This window comes from Saccoglossus kowalevskii, chromosome 17 (assembly GCF_978046115.1).
Source record: "Saccoglossus kowalevskii chromosome 17, keSacKowa6.1, whole genome shotgun sequence".
Taxonomy (NCBI): Eukaryota; Metazoa; Hemichordata; class Enteropneusta; family Harrimaniidae; genus Saccoglossus; species Saccoglossus kowalevskii.
Genome location: NC_140657.1, coordinates 31375046 through 31393691, shown reverse-complemented (window position 1 = coordinate 31393691; position 18646 = coordinate 31375046). Strand labels below are relative to the sequence as shown.

Here is an 18646-nt window from a genome sequence, read left to right as displayed (position 1 = left end):
TAATTTTGAAACGTAGTTGACATAAAAACAGATGTTGCTCTCTCACATCGCTGAGATAAAAAAAACATAAACAATTCAAACATTTCATTGTAATAACTCGGTATATAATTAATGCTTTGAATTAGATTAAACGTTTTCTCATAAAAATACAAATCATTGTCAGCTCATAGACTCATTTGAAGTATCTTTGTGCGTGAAATCAAAGCATTGACTTATTATGGAGGTTTGGGACAATCGAGTACGAAAAGACAGGATCCTGAGCAGCCCGGTTAGCTCAGTCGGTAGAGCGTGGGACTTTTAATCCTAAGGTCAAGGGTTCAACCCCATTAGCGGGCGTAATTTTGAAACGTAGTTGACATAAAAACAGATGTTGCTCTCTCACATCGCTGAGATAAATAAAACCTAAACAATTCAAACATTTCATTGTAATAACTCGGTATTTAATTAATGCTTTGAATTAGATTAAACGTTTTCTCATAAAATTACCAATCATTGTCAGCTCATAGACTCATTTGAAGTATCTTCTTGCGTGAAATCAAAGCATTGACTTATTATGGAGGTTTGGGACAATCGAGTACGAAAAGACAGGATCCTGAGCAGCCCGGTTAGCTCAGTCGGAAGAGCGTGGGATTTTTAATCCTAAAGTCAAGGGTTCAACCTCCTTAGCGGGCGTGATTTTGCAACGTAGTTGACATAAAAACAGATGTTGCTCTCTCACATCGCTGAGATAAATAAAACATAAACAATTCAATATTTCATTGTAATAACTCGGTATTTAATTAATGCTTTGAATTAGATTAAACGTTTTCTCATAAAAACACAAATCATTGTCAACTCATAGACCCATTTGAAGTATCTTCGTGCATGAAATCAAAGCATTGACTTATTATGGAGGTTTGGGACAATCGAGTACGAAAAGACAGGATCCTGAGCAGCCCGGTTAGCTCAGTCGGTAGAGCGTGGGACTTTTAATCCTAAGGTCAAGGTTTCAACCCCCTTAGCGGGCGTAATTTTGAAATGTAGTTGACATAAAAACAGATGTTGCTCTCTCACATCGCTGAGATAAATAAAACATAATCAATTCAAACATTTCATTGTAATAACTCGGTATTTCATTAATGCTTTGAATTAGATTAAACCTTTTCTCATAAAAATACAAATCATTGTCAGCTCATAAACTCATTTGAAGTATCTTCGTGCGTGAAATCAAAGCATTGACTTATTATGGAGATTTGGGACAATCGACCACGAAAAGACAGAGTGCGAAACACAAACAATTCAAACATTTCATTCTAATAACTTGATATTATTCGCTCGCATCGCTGAGATAAATAAAACACAAACAATTCAACGATTTCATTGTAATAACTCGGTATTTAATTAATGCTTTGAATTAGATTAAACGTTTTCTCATAAAAATACAAATCATTGTCAGCTCATAGACTCATTTGAAGTATCTTCGTGCGTGAAATCAAAGCATTGACTTATTATGGAGGTTTGGGACAGTCGAGTACGAAAATACAGGATCCTGAGCATCCCGGTTAGCTCAGTCGGTAGAGCGTGGGACTTTTAATCCTAAGGTCAAGGTTTCAACCCCCTTAGCGGGCGTAATTTTGAAATGTAGTTGACATAAAAACAGATGTTGCTCTCTCACATCGCTGAGATAAATTAAACATAAACAATTCAAACATTTCATTGTAATAACTCGGTATTTCATTAATGCTTTGAATTAGATTAAACCTTTTCTCATAAAAATACAAATCATTGTCAGCTCATAAACTCATTTGAAGTATCTTCGTGCGTGAAATCAAAGCATTGACTTATTATGGAGATTTGGGACAATCGACCACGAAAAGACAGAGTGCGAAACACAAACAATTCAAACATTTCATTCTAATAACTTGATATTATTCGCTCGCATCGCTGAGATAAATAAAACACAAACAATTCAACGATTTCATTGTAATAACTCGGTACGTGTATTTAATTAATGCTTTGAATTAGATTAAACGTTTTCTCATAAAAATACAAATCATTGTCAGCTCATAGACTCATTTGAAGTATCTTCGTGCGTGAAATCAAAGCATTGACTTATTATGGAGGTTTGGGACAATCGAGTACGAAAAGACAGGATCCTGAGCAGCCCGGTTAGCTCAGTCGGTAGAGCGTGGGATTTTTAATCCTAAAGTCAAGGGTTCAACCTCCTTAGCGGGCGTGATTTTGCAACGTAGTTGACATAAAAACAGATGTTGCTCTCTCACATCGCTGAGATAAATAAAACATAAACAATTCAATATTTCATTGTAATAACTCGGTATTTAATTAATGCTTTGAATTAGATTAAACGTTTTCTCATAAAAACACAAATCATTGTCAACTCATAGACCCATTTGAAGTATCTTCGTGCATGAAATCAAAGCATTGACTTATTATGGAGGTTTGGGACAATCGAGTACGAAAAGACAGGATCCTGAGCAGCCCGGTTAGCTCAGTCGGTAGAGCGTGGGACTTTTAATCCTAAGGTCAAGGTTTCAACCCCCTTAGCGGGCGTAATTTTGAAATGTAGTTGACATAAAAACAGATGTTGCTCTCTCACATCGCTGAGATAAATGAAACATAAACAATTCAAACATTTCATTGTAATAACTCGGTATTTCATTAATGCTTTGAATTAGATTAAACCTTTTCTCATAAAAATACAAATCATTGTCAGCTCATAAACTCATTTGAAGTATCTTCGTGCGTGAAATCAAAGCATTGACTTATTATGGAGATTTGGGACAATCGACCACGAAAAGACAGAGTGCGAAACACAAACAATTCAAACATTTCATTCTAATAACTTGATATTATTCGCTCGCATCGCTGAGATAAATAAAACACAAACAATTCAACGATTTCATTGTAATAACTCGGTATTTAATTAATGCTTTGAATTAGATTAAACGTTTTCTCATAAAAATACAAATCATTGTCAGCTCATAGACTCATTTGAAGTATCTTCGTGCGTGAAATCAAAGCATTGACTTATTATGGAGGTTTGGGACAGTCGAGTACGAAAAGACAGGATCCTGAGCATCCCGGTTAGCTCAGTCGGTAGAGCGTGGGACTTTTAATCCTAAGGTCAAGGTTTCAACCCCCTTAGCGGGCGTAATTTTGAAATGTAGTTGACATAAAAACAGATGTTGCTCTCTCACATCGCTGAGATAAATTAAACATAAACAATTCAAACATTTCATTGTAATAACTCGGTATTTCATTAATGCTTTGAATTAGATTAAACCTTTTCTCATAAAAATACAAATCATTGTCAGCTCATAAACTCATTTGAAGTATCTTCGTGCGTGAAATCAAAGCATTGACTTATTATGGAGATTTGGGACAATCGACCACGAAAAGACAGAGTGCGAAACACAAACAATTCAAACATTTCATTCTAATAACTTGATATTATTCGCTCGCATCGCTGAGATAAATAAAACACAAACAATTCAACGATTTCATTGTAATAACTCGGTACGTGTATTTAATTAATGCTTTGAATTAGATTAAACGTTTTCTCATAAAAATACAAATCATTGTCAGCTCATAGACTCATTTGAAGTATCTTCGTGCGTGAAATCAAAGCATTGACTTATTATGGAGATTTGGGACAGTCGAGTACGAAAAGACAGAATCCTGAGCAGTCCGGTTAGCTCAGTCGGTAGAGCGTGGGATTTATAATCCTAAGGTCAAGGGTTCAACCGCCTTCGCGGGCGTGATTTTGAAACGCGGTTCACATAAATATAAATATTCTTTGCTCGCATCGCTGAGATAAATAAAACATAAACAATTCAATATTTCATTGTAATAACTCGGTATTTAATTAATGCTTTGAATTAGATTAAACTTTTTCTCATAAAATTACAAATCATTGTCAGCTCATAGACTCATTTGAAGTATCTTCATGCATGAAATCAAAGCATTGACTTATTATGGAGGTTTGGGACAATCGAGTACGAAAAGACAGGATTCTGAGCAGCCCGGTTAGCTCAGTCGGTAGAGCGTGGGACTTTTAATCGTAAAGTCAGGGGTTCAACCCCCTTAGCGTGCTTAATTTTGAAACGTGGTTCACATAAAAATAAATATTGTTTGCTCACATCGCTGAGATAAATAAAACATAAACATTTCAATATTTCATTGTAATAACTCGGTATTTAATTAATGCTTTGAATTAGATTAAACGTTTTCTCATAAAAACACAAATCATTGTAAACTCATAGACTCATTTGAAGTATCTTCGTGCATGAAATCAAAGCATTGACTTATTATGGAGGTTTGGGACAATCGAGTACGAAAAGACAGGATCCTGAGCAGCCCGGTTAGCTCAGTCGGTAGAGCGTGGGACTTTTAATCCTAAGGTCAAGGGTTCAACCCCCTTAGCGGGCGTAATTTTGAAACGTAGTTGACATAAAAACAGATGTTGCTCTCTCACATCGCTGAGATAAATAAAACCTAAACAATTCAAACATTTCATTGTAATAACTCGGTATTTAATTAATGCTTTGAATTAGATTAAACGTTTTCTCATAAAAATACAAATCATTGTCAGCTCATAGACTCATTTGAAGTATCTTCGTGCGTGAAATCAAAGCATTGACTTATTATGGAGATTTGGGACAATCGACTACGAAAAGACAGAGTCCGAAAAATAAACAATTCAAACATTTCATTCTAATAACTTGATATTATTCGCTCGCATCGCTGAGATAAATAAAACACAAACAATTCAACGATTTCATTGTAATAACTCGGTATTTAATTAATGCTTTGAATTAGATTAAACGTTTTCTCATAAAATTACAAATCATTGTCAGCTCATAGACTCATTTGAAGTATCTTCTTGCGTGAAATCAAAGCATTGACTTATTATGGAGGTTTGGGACAATCGAGTACGAAAAGACAGCATCCTGAGCAGCCCGGTTAGCTCAGTTGGTAGAGCGTGGGATTTTTAATCCTAAGGTCAAGGGTTCAACCGCCTTAGCGGGCGTGATTTTGCAACGTAGTTGACATAAAAACAGATGTTGCTCTCTCACATCGCTGAGATAAATAAAACATAAACAATTCAATATTTCATTGTAATAACTCGGTATTTAATTAATGCTTTGAATTAGATTAAACGTTTTCTCATAAAAACACAAATCATTGTCAACTCATAGACTCATTTGAAGTATCTTCATGCATGAAATCAAAGCATTGACTTATTATGGAGGTTTGGGACAATCGAGTACGAAAAGACAGGATCCTGAGCAGCCCGGTTAGCTCAGTCGGTAGAGCGTGGGACTTTTAATCCTAAGGTCAGGGGTTCAACCCCCTTAGCGTGTCTAATTTTGAAACGTGGTTCACATAAAAATAAATATTGTTTGCTCACATCGCTGAGATAAATAAAACATAAACATTTCAATATTTCATTGTAATAACTCGGTATTTAATTAAAGCTTTGAATTAGATTAAACGTTTTCTCATAAAAACACAAATCATTGTAAACTCATCGACTCATTTGAAGTATCTTTTAATCCTAAGGTCAAGGGTTCAACCCCCTTAGCGGGCGTAATTTTGAAACGTTGTTCACATGAAAATAGATATTGTTTGCTTACATCGCTGAGATAAATAAAACATAAACAATTCAAACATTTCATTGTAATAACTCGGTATTTAATTAATGCTTTGAATTAGATTAAACGTTTTCTCATAAAAATACAAATCATTGTCATCTCATAGACTCATTTGAAGTATCTTCGTGCGTGAAATCAAAGCATTGACTTATTATGGAGGTTTGGGACAATCGAGTACGAAAAGACAGGATCCTGAGCAGCCCGGTTAGCTCAGTCGGTAGAGCGTGGGACTTTTAATCCTAAGGTCAAGGGTTCCAACCCCCTTAGCGGGCGTAATTTTGAAACGTAGTTGACATAAAAACAGATGTTGCTCTCTCACAACGCTGAGATAAATAAAACATAAACAATTCAAACATTTCATTGTAATAACTCGGTATTTAAATAATGCTTTGAATTAGATTAAACGTTTTCTCATAAAAATACAAATCATTGACAGCTCATAGACTCATTTGAAGTATCTTCGTGCGTGAAATCAAAGCATTGACTTATTATGGAGGTTTGGGACAATCGAGTTCGAAAATACGTGAACCTGAACAGCCCGGTTAGCTCAGTCGGTAGAGCGTGGGACTTTTAATCCTAAGGTCAAGGGTTCAACCCCCTTAGCGGGCGTAATTTTGAAACGTTGTTCACATGAAAATAGATATTGTTTGCTTACATCGCTGAGATAAATAAAACATAAACAATTCAAACATTTCATTGTAATAACTCGGTATTTAATTAATGCTTTGAATTAGATTAAACGTTTTCTCATAAAAATACAAATCATTGTCACCTCATAGACTCATTTGAAGTATCTTCGTGCGTGAAATCAAAGCATTGACTTATTATGGAGGTTTGGGACAATCGAGTTCGAAAATACATGATCCTTAACAGCCCGGTTAGCTCAGTCGGTAGAGCGTGGGACTTTTAATCCTAAGGTCAAGGGTTCAACCCCCGTAGCGGGCGTAAGTTTGAAACGTTGTTCACATGAAGATGGATATTGTTTGCTTACATCGCTGAGATAAATAAAACATAAACAATTCAACGATTTCATTGTAATAACTCGGTATTTAATTAATGCTTTGAATTAGATTAAACGTTTTCTCATAAAATTACAAATCATTGTCAGCTCATAGACTCATTTGAAGTATCCTCTTGCGTGAAATCAAAGCATTGACTTATTATGGAGGTTTGGGACAATCGAGTACGAAAAGACAGCATCCTGAGTAGCCCGGTTAGCTCAGTTGGTAGAGCGTGGGATTTTTAATCCTAAGGTCAAGGGTTCAACCGCCTTAGCGGGCGTGATTTTGCAACGTAGTTGACATAAAAACAGATGTTGCTCTCTCACATCGCTGAGATAAATAAAACATGAACAATTCAATATTTCATTGTAATTACTCGGTATTTAATTAATGCTTTGAATTAGATTAAACGTTTTCTCATAAAAACACAAATCATTGTCAACTCATAGACTCATTTGAAGTATCTTCATGCATGAAATCAAAGCATTGACTTATTATGGAAGTTTGGGACAATCGAGTACGAAAAGACAGGATCCTGAGCAGCCCGGTTAGCTCAGTCGGTAGAGCGTGGGACTTTTAATCGTAAGGTCAGGGGTTCAACCCCCTTAGCGTGCTTAATTTTGAAACGTGGTTCACATAAAAATAAATATTGTTTGCTCACATCGCTGAGATAAATAAAACATAAACATTTCAATATTTCATTGTAATAACTCGGTATTTAATTAATGCTTTGAATTAGATTAAACGTTTTCTCATAAAATTACAAATCATTGTCAGCTCATAGACTCATTTGAAGTATCTTCTTGCGTGAAATCAAAGCATTGACTTATTATGGAGGTTTGGGACAATCGAGTACGAAAAGACAGGATCCTGAGCAGCCCGGTTAGCTCAGTCGGTAGAGCGTGGGACTTTTAATCGTAAGGTCAGGGGTTCAACCCCCTTAGCGTGCTTAATTTTGAAACGTGGTTCACATAAAAATAAATATTGTTTGCTCACATCGCTGAGATAAATAAAACATAAACATTTCAATATTTCATTGTAATAACTCGGTATATAATTAATGCTTTGAATTAGATTAAACGTTTTCTCATAAAAATACAAATCATTGTCAGCTCATAGACTCATTTGAAGTATCTTTGTGCGTGAAATCAAAGCATTGACTTATTATGGAGGTTTGGGACAATCGAGTACGAAAAGACAGGATCCTGAGCAGCCCGGTTAGCTCAGTCGGTAGAGCGTGGGACTTTTAATCCTAAGGTCAAGGGTTCAACCCCATTAGCGGGCGTAATTTTGAAACGTAGTTGACATAAAAACAGATGTTGCTCTCTCACATCGCTGAGATAAATAAAACCTAAACAATTCAAACATTTCATTGTAATAACTCGGTATTTAATTAATGCTTTGAATTAGATTAAACGTTTTCTCATAAAATTACCAATCATTGTCAGCTCATAGACTCATTTGAAGTATCTTCTTGCGTGAAATCAAAGCATTGACTTATTATGGAGGTTTGGGACAATCGAGTACGAAAAGACAGGATCCTGAGCAGCCCGGTTAGCTCAGTCGGAAGAGCGTGGGATTTTTAATCCTAAAGTCAAGGGTTCAACCTCCTTAGCGGGCGTGATTTTGCAACGTAGTTGACATAAAAACAGATGTTGCTCTCTCACATCGCTGAGATAAATAAAACATAAACAATTCAATATTTCATTGTAATAACTCGGTATTTAATTAATGCTTTGAATTAGATTAAACGTTTTCTCATAAAAACACAAATCATTGTCAACTCATAGACCCATTTGAAGTATCTTCGTGCATGAAATCAAAGCATTGACTTATTATGGAGGTTTGGGACAATCGAGTACGAAAAGACAGGATCCTGAGCAGCCCGGTTAGCTCAGTCGGTAGAGCGTGGGACTTTTAATCCTAAGGTCAAGGTTTCAACCCCCTTAGCGGGCGTAATTTTGAAATGTAGTTGACATAAAAACAGATGTTGCTCTCTCACATCGCTGAGATAAATAAAACATAAACAATTCAAACATTTCATTGTAATAACTCGGTATTTCATTAATGCTTTGAATTAGATTAAACCTTTTCTCATAAAAATACAAATCATTGTCAGCTCATAAACTCATTTGAAGTATCTTCGTGCGTGAAATCAAAGCATTGACTTATTATGGAGATTTGGGACAATCGACCACGAAAAGACAGAGTGCGAAACACAAACAATTCAAACATTTCATTCTAATAACTTGATATTATTCGCTCGCATCGCTGAGATAAATAAAACACAAACAATTCAACGATTTCATTGTAATAACTCGGTACGTGTATTTAATTAATGCTTTGAATTAGATTAAACGTTTTCTCATAAAAATACAAATCATTGTCAGCTCATAGACTCATTTGAAGTATCTTCGTGCGTGAAATCAAAGCATTGACTTATTATGGAGGTTTGGGACAATCGAGTACGAAAAGACAGGATCCTGAGCTGCCCGGTTAGCTCAGTCGGAAGAGCGTGGGATTTTTAATCCTAAAGTCAAGGGTTCAACCTCCTTAGCGGGCGTGATTTTGCAACGTAGTTGACATAAAAACAGATGTTGCTCTCTCACATCGCTGAGATAAATAAAACATAAACAATTCAATATTTCATTGTAATAACTCGGTATTTAATTAATGCTTTGAATTAGATTAAACGTTTTCTCATAAAAACACAAATCATTGTCAACTCATAGACCCATTTGAAGTATCTTCGTGCATGAAATCAAAGCATTGACTTATTATGGAGGTTTGGGACAATCGAGTACGAAAAGACAGGATCCTGAGCAGCCCGGTTAGCTCAGTCGGTAGAGCGTGGGACTTTTAATCCTAAGGTCAAGGTTTCAACCCCCTTAGCGGGCGTAATTTTGAAATGTAGTTGACATAAAAACAGATGTTGCTCTCTCACATCGCTGAGATAAATAAAACATAAACAATTCAAACATTTCATTGTAATAACTCGGTATTTCATTAATGCTTTGAATTAGATTAAACCTTTTCTCATAAAAATACAAATCATTGTCAGCTCATAAACTCATTTGAAGTATCTTCGTGCGTGAAATCAAAGCATTGACTTATTATGGAGGTTTGGGACAGTCGAGTACGAAAAGACAGGATCCTGAGCATCCCGGTTAGCTCAGTCGGTAGAGCGTGGGACTTTTAATCCTAAGGTCAAGGTTTCAACCCCCTTAGCGGGCGTAATTTTGAAATGTAGTTGACATAAAAACAGATGTTGCTCTCTCACATCGCTGAGCTAAATTAAACATAAACAATTCAAACATTTCATTGTAATAACTCGGTATTTCATTAATGCTTTGAATTAGATTAAACCTTTTCTCATAAAAATACAAATCATTGTCAGCTCATAAACTCATTTGAAGTATCTTCGTGCGTGAAATCAAAGCATTGACTTATTATGGAGATTTGGGACAATCGACCACGAAAAGACAGAGTGCGAAACACAAACAATTCAAACATTTCATTCTAATAACTTGATATTATTCGCTCGCATCGCTGAGATAAATAAAACACAAACAATTCAACGATTTCATTGTAATAACTCGGTACGTGTATTTAATTAATGCTTTGAATTAGATTAAACGTTTTCTCATAAAAATACAAATCATTGTCAGCTCATAGACTCATTTGAAGTATCTTCGTGCGTGAAATCAAAGCATTGACTTATTATGGAGATTTGGGACAGTCGAGTAGGAAAAGACAGGATCCTGAGCAGTCCGGTTAGCTCAGTCGGTAGAGCGTGGGATTTATAATCCTAAGGTCAAGGGTTCAACCGCCTTCGCGGGCGTGATTTTGAAACGCGGTTCACATAAATTTAAATATTCTTTGCTCACATCGCTGAGATAAATAAAACATAAACAATTCAATATTTCATTGTAATAACTCGGTATTTAATTAATGCTTTGAATTAGATTAAACTTTTTCTCATAAAATTACAAATCATTGTCAGCTCATAGACTCATTTGAAGTATCTTCTTGCGTGAAATCAAAGCATTGACTTATTATGGAGGTTTGGGACAATCGAGTACGAAAAGACAGGATCCTGAGCAGCCCGGTTAGCTCAGTCGGAAGAGCGTGGGATTTTTAATCCTAAGGTCAAGGGTTCAACCGCCTTAGCGGGCGTGATTTTGCAACGTAGTTGACATAAAAACAGATGTTGCTCTCTCACATCGCTGAGATAAATAAAACATAAACAATTCAATATTTCATTGTAATAACTCGGTATTTAATTAATGCTTTGAATTAGATTAAACGTTTTCTCATAAAAACACAAATCATTGTCAACTCATAGACTCATTTGAAGTATCTTCGTGCATGAAATCAAAGCATTGACTTATTATGAAGATTTGGGACAATCGACTACGAAAAGACAGAGTCCGAAAAATAAACAATTCAAACATTTCATTCTAATAACTTGATATTATTCGCTCGCATCGCTGAGATAAATAAAACACAAACAATTCAACGATTTCATTGTAATAACTCGGTATTTAATTAATGCTTTGAATTAGATTAAACGTTTTCTCATAAAAATACAAATCATTGTCAGCTCATAGACTCATTTGAAGTATCTTCGTGCGTGAAATCAAAGCATTGACTTATTATGGAGGTTTGGGACAGTCGAGTACGAAAAGACAGGATCCTGAGCATCCCGGTTAGCTCAGTCGGTAGAGCGTGGGACTTTTAATCCTAAGGTCAAGGTTTCAACCCCCTTAGCGGGCGTAATTTTGAAATGTAGTTGACATAAAAACAGATGTTGCTCTCTCACATCGCTGAGATAAATTAAACATAAACAATTCAAACATTTCATTGTAATAACTCGGTATTTCATTAATGCTTTGAATTAGATTAAACCTTTTCTCATAAAAATACAAATCATTGTCAGCTCATAAACTCATTTGAAGTATCTTCGTGCGTGAAATCAAAGCATTGACTTATTATGGAGATTTGGGACAATCGACCACGAAAAGACAGAGTGCGAAACACAAACAATTCAAACATTTCATTCTAATAACTTGATATTATTCTCTCGCATCGCTGAGATAAATAAAACACAAACAATTCAACGATTTCATTGTAATAACTCGGTACGTGTATTTAATTAATGCTTTGAATTAGATTAAACGTTTTCTCATAAAAATACAAATCATTGTCAGCTCATAGACTCATTTGAAGTATCTTCGTGCGTGAAATCAAAGCATTGACTTATTATGGAGGTTTGGGACAATCGAGTACGAAAAGACAGGATCCTGAGCAGCCCGGTTAGCTCAGTCGGAAGAGCGTGGGATTTTTAATCCTAAAGTCAAGAGTTCAACCTCCTTAGCGGGCGTGATTTTGCAACGTAGTTGACATAAAAACAGATGTTGCTCTCTCACATCGCTGAGATAAATAAAACATAAACAATTCAATATTTCATTGTAATAACTCGGTATTTAATTAATGCTTTGAATTAGATTAAACGTTTTCTCATAAAAACACAAATCATTGTCAACTCATAGACCCATTTGAAGTATCTTCGTGCATGAAATCAAAGCATTGACTTATTATGGAGGTTTGGGACAATCGAGTACGAAAAGACAGGATCCTGAGCAGCCCGGTTAGCTCAGTCGGTAGAGCGTGGGACTTTTAATCCTAAGGTCAAGGTTTCAACCCCCTTAGCGGGCGTAATTTTGAAATGTAGTTGACATAAAAACAGATGTTGCTCTCTCACATCGCTGAGATAAATAAAACATAAACAATTCAAACATTTCATTGTAATAACTCGGTATTTCATTAATGCTTTGAATTAGAGTAAACCTTTTCTCATAAAAATACAAATCATTGTCAGCTCATAAACTCATTTGAAGTATCTTCGTGCGTGAAATCAAAGCATTGACTTATTATGGAGATTTGGGACAATCGACCACGAAAAGACAGAGTGCGAAACACAAACAATTCAAACATTTCATTCTAATAACTTGATATTATTCGCTCGCATCGCTGAGATAAATAAAACACAAACAATTCAACGATTTCATTGTAATAACTCGGTATTTAATTAATGCTTTGAATTAGATTAAACGTTTTCTCATAAAAATACAAATCATTGTCAGCTCATAGACTCATTTGAAGTATCTTCGTGCGTGAAATCAAAGCATTGACTTATTATGGAGGTTTGGGACAGTCGAGTACGAAAAGACAGGATCCTGAGCATCCCGGTTAGCTCAGTCGGTAGAGCGTGGGACTTTTAATCCTAAGGTCAAGGTTTCAACCCCCTTAGCGGGCGTAATTTTGAAATGTAGTTGACATAAAAACAGATGTTGCTCTCTCACATCGCTGAGCTAAATTAAACATAAACAATTCAAACATTTCATTGTAATAACTCGGTATTTCATTAATGCTTTGAATTAGATTAAACCTTTTCTCATAAAAATACAAATCATTGTCAGCTCATAAACTCACTTGAAGTATCTTCGTGCGTGAAATCAAAGCATTGACTTATTATGGAGATTTGGGACAATCGACCACGAAAAGACAGAGTGCGAAACACAAACAATTCAAACATTTCATTCTAATAACTTGATATTATTCGCTCGCATCGCTGAGATAAATAAAACACAAACAATTCAACGATTTCATTGTAATAACTCGGTACGTGTATTTAATTAATGCTTTGAATTAGATTAAACGTTTTCTCATAAAAATACAAATCATTGTCAGCTCATAGACTCATTTGAAGTATCTTCGTGCGTGAAATCAAAGCATTGACTTATTATGGAGATTTGGGACAGTCGAGTAGGAAAAGACAGGATCCTGAGCAGTCCGGTTAGCTCAGTCGGTAGAGCGTGGGATTTATAATCCTAAGGTCAAGGGTTCAACCGCCTTCGCGGGCGTGATTTTGAAACGCGGTTCACATAAATATAAATATTCTTTGCTCACATCGCTGAGATAAATAAAACATAAACAATTCAATATTTCATTGTAATAACTCGGTATTTAATTAATGCTTTGAATTAGATTAAACTTTTTCTCATAAAATTACAAATCATTGTCAGCTCATAGACTCATTTGAAGTATCTTCTTGCGTGAAATCAAAGCATTGACTTATTATGGAGGTTTGGGACAATCGAGTACGAAAAGACAGGATCCTGAGCAGCCCGGTTAGCTCAGTCGGAAGAGCGTGGGATTTTTAATCCTAAGGTCAAGGGTTCAACCGCCTTAGCGGGCGTGATTTTGCAACGTAGTTGACATAAAAACAGATGTTGCTCTCTCACATCGCTGAGATAAATAAAACATAAACAATTCAATATTTCATTGTAATAACTCGGTATTTAATTAATGCTTTGAATTAGATTAAACGTTTTCTCATAAAAACACAAATCATTGTCAACTCATAGACTCATTTGAAGTATCTTCGTGCATGAAATCAAAGCATTGACTTATTATGGAGGTTTGGGACAATCGAGGACGAAAAGACAGGATCCTGAACAGCCCGGTTAGCTCAGTCGGTAGAGCGTGGGACTTTTAATCCTAAGGTCAAGGGTTCAACCCCCTTAGCGTGTGTAATTTTGAAACGTGGTTCACATAAAAATAAATATTGTTTGCTCACATCGCTGAGATAAATAAAATATAAACATTTCAATATTTCATTATAATAACTCGGTATTTAATTAATGCTTTGAATTAGATTAAACGTTTTCTCATAAAAACACAAATCATTGTCAACTCATAGACTCATTTGAAGTATCTTCGTGCATGAAATCAAAGCATTGACTTATTATGGAGGTTTGGGACAATCGAGTACGAAAAGACAGGATCCTGAGCATCCCGGTTAGCTCAGTCGGTAGAGCGTGGGACTTTTAATCCTAAGGTCAAGGGTTCAACCCCCTTAGCGGGCGTAATTTTGAAACGTAGTTGACATAAAAACAGATGTTGCTCTCTCACATCGCTGAGATAAATAAAACATAAACAATTCAAACATTTCATTGTAATAACTCGGTATATAATTAATGCTTTGAATTAGATTAAACTTTTTCTCATAAAATTACAAATCATTGTCAGCTCATAGACTCATTTGAAGTATCTTCTTGCGTGAAATCAAAGCATTGACTTATTATGGAGGTTTGGGACAATCGAGTACGAAAAGACAGGATCCTGAGCAGCCCGGTTAGCTCAGTCGGAAGAGCGTGGGATTTTTAATCCTAAGGTCAAGGGTTCAACCGCCTTAGCGGGCGTGATTTTGCAACGTAGTTGACATAAAAACAGATGTTGCTCTCTCACATCGCTGAGATAAATAAAACATAAACAATTCAATATTTCATTGTAATAACTCGGTATTTAATTAATGCTTTGAATTAGATTAAACGTTTTCTCATAAAAACACAAATCATTGTCAACTCATAGACTCATTTGAAGTATATTCGTGCATGAAATCAAAGCATTGACTTATTATGGAGGTTTGGGACAATCGAGGACGAAAAGACAGGATCCTGAACAGCCCGGTTAGCTCAGTCGGTAGAGCGTGGGACTTTTAATCCTAAGGTCAAGGGTTCAACCCCCTTAGCGTGTGTAATTTTGAAACGTGGTTCACATAAAAATAAATATTGTTTGCTCACATCGCTGAGATAAATAAAATATAAACATTTCAATATTTCATTGTAATAACTCGGTATTTAATTAATGCTTTGAATTAGATTAAACGTTTTCTCATAAAAACACAAATCATTGTCAACTCATAGACTCATTTGAAGTATCTTCGTGCATGAAATCAAAGCATTGACTTATTATGGAGGTTTGGGACAATCGAGTACGAAAAGACAGGATCCTGAGCATCCCGGTTAGCTCAGTCGGTAGAGCGTGGGACTTTTAATCCTAAGGTCAAGGGTTCAACCCCCTTAGCGGGCGTAATTTTGAAACGTAGTTGACATAAAAACAGATGTTGCTCTCTCACATCGCTGAGATAAATAAAACATAAACAATTCAAACATTTCATTGTAATAACTCGGTATATAATTAATGCTTTGAATTAGATTAAACGTTTTCTCATAAAAATACAAATCATTGTCAGCTCATAGACTCATTTGAAGTATCTTTGTGCGTGAAATCAAAGCATTGACTTATTATGGAGGTTTGGGACAATCGAGTACGAAAAGACAGGATCCTGAGCAGCCCGGTTAGCTCAGTCGGTAGAGCGTGGGACTTTTAATCCTAAGGTCAAGGGTTCAACCCCATCAGCGGGCGTAATTTTGAAACGTAGTTGACATAAAAACAGATGTTGCTCTCTCACATCGCTGAGATAAATAAAACATAAACAATTCAATATTTCATTGTAATAACTCGGTATTTAATTAATGCTTTGAATTAGATTAAACGTTTTCTCATAAAATTACAAATTATTGTCAGCTCATAGACTCATTTGAAGTATCTTCTTGCGTGAAATCAAAGCATTGACTTATTATGGAGGTTTGGGACAATCGAGTACGAAAAGACAGGATCCTGAGCAGCCCGGTTAGCTCAGTCGGAAGAGCGTGGGATTTTTAATCCTAAAGTCAAGGGTTCAACCTCCTTAGCGGGCGTGATTTTGCAACGTAGTTGACATAAAAACAGATGTTGCTCTCTCACATCGCTGAGATAAATAAAACATAAACAATTCAATATTTCATTGTAATAACTCGGTATTTAATTAATGCTTTGAATTAGATTAAACGTTTTCTCATAAAAACACAAATCATTGTCAACTCATAGACCCATTTGAAGTATCTTCGTGCATGAAATCAAAGCATTGACTTATTATGGAGGTTTGGGACAATCGAGTACGAAAAGACAGGATCCTGAGCAGCCCGGTTAGCTCAGTCGGTAGAGCGTGGGACTTTTAATCCTAAGGTCAAGGTTTCAACCCCCTTAGCGGGCGTAATTTTGAAATGTAGTTGACAAAAAAACAGATGTTGCTCTCTCACATCGCTGAGATAAATAAAACATAAACAATTCAATATTTCATTGTAATAACTCGGTATTTAATTAATGCTTTGAATTAGATTAAACTTTTTCTCATAAAATTACAAATCATTGTCAGCTCATAGACTCATTTGAAGTATCTTCTTGCGTGAAATCAAAGCATTGACTTATTATGGAGGTTTGGTACAATCGAGTACGAAAAGACAGGATCCTGAGCAGCCCGGTTAGCTCAGTCGGAAGAGCGTGGGATTTTTAATCCTAAGGTCAAGGGTTCAACCGCCTTAGCGGGCGTGATTTTGCAACGTAGTTGACATAAAAACAGATGTTGCTCTCTCACATCGCTGAGATAAATAAAACATAAACAATTCAATATTTCATTGTAATAACTCGGTATTTAATTAATGCTTTGAATTAGATTAAACGTTTTCTCATAAAAACACAAATCATTGTCAACTCATAGACTCATTTGAAGTATCTTCGTGCATGAAATCAAAGCATTGACTTATTATGGAGGTTTGGGACAATCGAGGACGAAAAGACAGGATCCTGAACAGCCCGGTTAGCTCAGTCGGTAGAGCGTGGGACTTTTAATCCTAAGGTCAAGGGTTCAACCCCCTTAGCGTGTGTAATTTTGAAACGTGGTTCACATAAAAATAAATATTGTTTGCTCACATCGCTGAGATAAATAAAATATAAACATTTCAATATTTCATTGTAATAACTCGGTATTTAATTAATGCTTTGAATTAGATTAAACGTTTTCTCATAAAAATACAAATCATTGTCAACTCATAGACTCATTTGAAGTATCTTTGTGCGTGAAATCAAAGCATTGACTTATTATGGAGGTTTGGGACAATCGAGTACGAAAAGACAGGATCCTGAGCAGCCCGGTTAGCTCAGTCGGTAGAGCGTGGGACTTTTAATCCTAAGGTCAAGGTTTCAACCCCCTTAGCGGGCGTAATTTTGAAATGTAGTTGACAAAAAAACAGATGTTGCTCTCTCACATCGCTGAGATAAATAAAACATAAACAATTCAAACATTTCATTGTAATAACTCGGTATTTCATTAATGCTTTGAATTAGATTAAACTTTTTCTCATAAAATTACAAATCATTGTCAGCTCATAGACTCATTTGAAGTATCTTCTTGCGTGAAATCAAAGCATTGACTTATTATGGAGGTTTGGTACAATCGAGTACGAAAAGACAGGATCCTGAGCAGCCCGGTTAGCTCAGTCGGAAGAGCGTGGGATTTTTAATCCTAAGGTCAAGGGTTCAACCGCCTTAGCGGGCGTGATTTTGCAACGTAGTTGACATAAAAACAGATGTTGCTCTCTCACATCGCTGAGATAAATAAAACATAAACAATTCAATATTTCATTGTAATAACTCGGTATTTAATTAATGCTTTGAATTAGATTAAACGTTTTCTCATAAAAACACAAATCATTGTCAACTCATAGACTCATTTGAAGTATCTTCGTGCATGAAATCAAAGCATTGACTTATTATGGAGGTTTGGGACAATCGAGGACGAAAAGACAGGATCCTGAACAGCCCGGTTAGCTCAGTCGGTAGAGCGTGGGACTTTTAATCCTAAGGTCAAGGGTTCAACCCCCTTAGCGTGTGTAATTTTGAAACGTGGTTCACATAAAAATAAATATTGTTTGCTCACATCGCTGAGATAAATAAAATATAAACATTTCAATATTTCATTGTAATAACTCGGTATTTAATTAATGCTTTGAATTAGATTAAACGTTTTCTCATAAAAATACAAATCATTGTCAACTCATAGACTCATTTGAAGTATCTTTGTTCGTGAAATCAAAGCATTGACTTATTATGGAGGTTTGGGACAATCGAGTACGAAAAGACAGGATCCTGAGCAGCCCGGTTAGCTCAGTCGGTAGAGCGTGGGACTTTTAATCCTAAGGTCAAGGGTTCAACCCCATCAGCGGGCGTAATTTTGAAACGTAGTTGACATAAAAACAGATGTTG

The 18646-nt window shown here is 35.7% G+C and overlaps 3 non-coding genes across 3 annotated transcripts; all 3 read left to right on the top strand.

Moving 5' to 3' along the window:
- The first annotated feature begins 4355 nt into the window (after positions 1-4355).
- TRNAK-UUU (transfer RNA lysine (anticodon UUU)) lies at positions 4356-4428 on the top strand. The gene has a single exon. It is a non-coding gene; the product is annotated as a tRNA-Lys (tRNA).
- A 1762-nt stretch (positions 4429-6190) lies between these two features.
- TRNAK-UUU (transfer RNA lysine (anticodon UUU)) lies at positions 6191-6263 on the top strand. Its single transcript has one exon. It is a non-coding gene; the product is annotated as a tRNA-Lys (tRNA).
- A 263-nt stretch (positions 6264-6526) lies between these two features.
- Positions 6527-6599, top strand: TRNAK-UUU (transfer RNA lysine (anticodon UUU)). The gene has a single exon. It is a non-coding gene; the product is annotated as a tRNA-Lys (tRNA).
- Positions 6600-18646: the final 12047 nt, after the last annotated feature.